Source organism: Petaurus breviceps, unplaced genomic scaffold (assembly GCF_028583685.1).
Source record: "Petaurus breviceps papuanus isolate PSGF00001 unplaced genomic scaffold, PetGlider_PUasm1.0 90769, whole genome shotgun sequence".
NCBI lineage: Eukaryota > Metazoa > Chordata > Mammalia > Diprotodontia > Petauridae > Petaurus > Petaurus breviceps.
Genome location: NW_027187341.1, coordinates 18,391,509 through 18,395,309, shown reverse-complemented (window position 1 = coordinate 18,395,309; position 3,801 = coordinate 18,391,509).

Here is a 3,801-nt window from a genome sequence, read left to right as displayed (position 1 = left end):
CTTTCCTTTCCTTTCCTTTCCTTTCCTTTCCTTTCCTTTCCTTTCCTCTTTTTTTGAAGAGGGAAGGCAGGGTAATTGGGATTAAGTGACTTGCCCAAGGTCACACGGCAAGTGTCTGATGCCTGATTTGAACTCAGGTCCTCCTGACTCCAGGGCTGGTGCTCTCTTCACTGCATCACCTAGCCACCCCAGGGGATTTTCTTAGCAAAGATACTGGAGTGGTTTGCTTTTTCCTTCTCCAGTTGACTTTATAGATGAGGAAACTGAGGCAAGTAAGATTAAATGACTTGCCTAGGGTCACATAGCTAGTAAGAGTCTAAGGACAGATTTGAACTCAGGAAGATGAATCTTCCTGACTACAGACCTGACATTCTATCCCCTGTACCACCTAGCTGCCCCACCCCATAAACTAAATGGGTACAATTTCCTACAGGTACTGGTGGGGAAATAAAAATCCCTAGGGAATCATACAAGAGTATGAGAAAACTAATTCTCTTGAATGAACTTAATGGGGTGGGGAAAGAGGCAATCATTTCTTACCTTTCAGTTTGATGATAGTAGCCAACATGGAACTCGATGGATGCTTTTCTTGGACATGGTCATTCGATTCAATGACAACATGAGGTCATTAGGATTCTTCTGGGCTCCTTAGATACAAGATGTCCATAGACTCATGGGCTCTCTTCCTTCTCTCTCCAGTGCCCTAAGTAGTCACTTGTCCCAAGCATATAGCATCTCTATGTTATATAGTGTCTTCTTTCCCAGTGTCATGGCTGACACTAAGTACTCCCAGTCTGTCCTTTCCTCCTAACAAACAGATCTCAACACCAATCTTATATGCAATGCTTCTATAAATATTTTCTTCCCAGGGAACTTCTCCTTTCCTGTTTCCTCTCTCCTACTATAATGAAATGTCCCCTTGCCCACATACAAGTCTCCTTGGGGTTAACAGTCCTAGGGTTACTCCCAATAAACAGCAATTCTCTTACCTCAGCCACTAAAAGCAATGAGGTTGGATGGGAGTCAGTCACTATGATCAATGACTAATGCCTTTATTATAATAGCTATGTGTTTAATTTGATTCCCTTACTAGCCTGGAAATTTTATGAGATCAGGGATTGATCTGGATATTTCAGGTTCTTAATAATAAATGATGGTTGAAATGAAATAAATGAATCAATCAATAACTCAACAAGCATTTATTAAGGACTTACTATGTGCCAGGCAGACACTATGTGCCAGGCAGACACTATCTTCGGTGCTGGAGGAACAAAAACAAAAAATGAAGTAGTCCCTATCCTTGGGAGCTTATAGTCTAACAAGAGAGATGACATGTCTATATGTGAGTATATGCAGAATTTATTCAAGGTAGTTTTGGGAGGGAGGGCATTAGCAGTTATGGGGATCAAGAAAGGCCTCATGCTTTGACCCAGCAATTATCACTTATAGGTCTGTATCCCAAAGACTTCATAAAAATGGGAAAAGGACGCACATGTACAAAAATATTTTAGTAGCTCTTTTTTGTGGTGGCAAAGAATTGGAAATTGAGGGGATGCCCATCAGTTGGGGAATGACTGAATAAATTGTGGTATATGAATGTGATGGAATACTACTGTACCATAAGAAATGATGAGCAGGCGGACTTCAGAAAAACCTGGAAAGACTTACATGAACTGATGCTTAGGGAAGGGAGAAGAACCAGAACATTATACACAGTAACAGCAACATTTTGCAATGACTAACTTTAATTGACTTACCTCTTCTCAGCATTGCAAAGATCTAAGATAATTTGAAAAGACTCATGATGGAAACTGCTAGCCACATCCAGAAAAAGAACTAAGGAGTCTGAATGCAGATCAAAGCAGACTTCTCTCTTTTTTTTGTTTCTAATTTCTCGTGGCTTCTCCCACTGGTTCCAATTCTTCTTTATATCATGACTAATGTCAAAATATGTTTAATATGAATGTATATGTAGAGCCTATATCAGATTGCATACTGTCTTGGGGAGGGGAGAGATGGGGAGAAAATTTAGAACTCAAAATCTTATGGAAGTGAATGTTGAAAACTAAAAATAAATAAGTTTTAAAAAGAAAGGCCTCATGTAGAAAGTTGAGCTTAGTCTTGAAGATACTAATCGATTCTATAAGGTAGAGGTGAAAAGGAAGTGTATTCTAGGCATGAGGGACAGTATCAAGGCACAGAGCAAGGAAATAGAATGCTGTGTGAGAAAAGGCAAACTGACTCTGTGTGTGTGTGTGTAAGTGTGTGTAAGAGAGGTTACATAGATAATGATCCAGAAAAGAGAATTGAGAAGGATTGGAGTAGAGCCAGGTGAGAAGCTAGGAGGGAATCTAGGAAGAAGGGGTGGTTGCTAGGGTCAAATGAGGTGGTGAGTCAAGAAGCCTGAGAACCAAGACAACACCATCAAATCTGGCAATTGGGAGATTGCTGATAATATGATAATTTGGGGTTTACAGATTCTGAGTGAAGCCCCAATAAGTTGGATGACAACTTGGTTATTGTGGCCACATTGGCCCCTTATCCCTTTCTCCTGACCCTTTTCCTTTCCAGAAATATTATCTTTGTAATATTGTATTTCAGAACATTTTATCATCTATCCCTTCTTATTTAGGTTGTTTTAGTTCAGTAAAACATTATGTATATGACATAAGATTCAATAATGAATTATAGTTAAATTGAAGTCGATCATGATCCTCCCCCAAAGAAAAGACGGGATTACAGGGGAGAATTTGTATGAGAGTAATGAGGTCAAATCAGGGCTATCTATAGGACTGTGTAACAGATGTGTGATACAGGGACCTGCCTCAGCGGAAGGACCTAGGTCTACTCTAGCAGAGGTAGGGGTGTATGACCTGTGGTTATATACTGGAAATGTCATAGTGAGAAAAAGATGCTAAATTCACTGAAATTCACTAAATTCACCCACCATTTTTCCCCTGTTGGGGGTTTGGGGTTTGGGTCGGTGCTAGAGGAGACAGGAGCTTAGGTCTACTTTAAGATAAGCATAGGGGTCACCTTAAAGCTTAATCTTTGATGGACAGACCTGGATCTAAGTTGGCCTTTGGATCTAAGCAACTTAAAAAGACACTGCCACTTTGGAAAATTAGAACAGTTCTGGGCTGGGCTAGGCTGGAACTGAGTGTTCCCCCAGTTGAATCAACATCCAACTGTGATTTCCCTATGGGACTTCCCAGTTGGGTAGGGAATAGAGCTCCATGATTCTACCTCTTTAAGCTTTTCTAGGATTCTAAATAAGTCTTATTACCCTCTTGAGAGAGGACAATTCAAAGGCAAACACTCAGAGACCTAGGATAAGGTTTCAGGGACTTTGATTTAAGGGAAGGAAAAGAAAATCTATCTCAGACCCAAAATGCTACTATTGTGGCTTTGAACTAAGAGGAGAAGGTGATGTACTCAGAGCCAGGTTACTAAAATGACAATCTCCATTTTCTTTTGGGAAAGAGTTACTGATTGCCCGTGGTCATTAAAGAATTCACTTTTCACCATGATTAGAGATCCAGTCCTAGACAGAACAATCCCAGTTTAGTGCTACTTAGTTCACATGGGCAAGAAGACGAAGGTCTCTAGCAGGTTGAGCAGATACTCTATGGTCAAACTACATCAGTTGAGAAGACACGGAGGAGTGACATGTATGAACAGAGAGAGGAGTACCTATGTCAGTGAAATCACATATTTTTCCATTTCCAAAGGATCCCATATGAACTCTTGTTTTGGAAAATGTTTAACATTAACCACTTGCCTGTGTGGGATGGAGGAAGG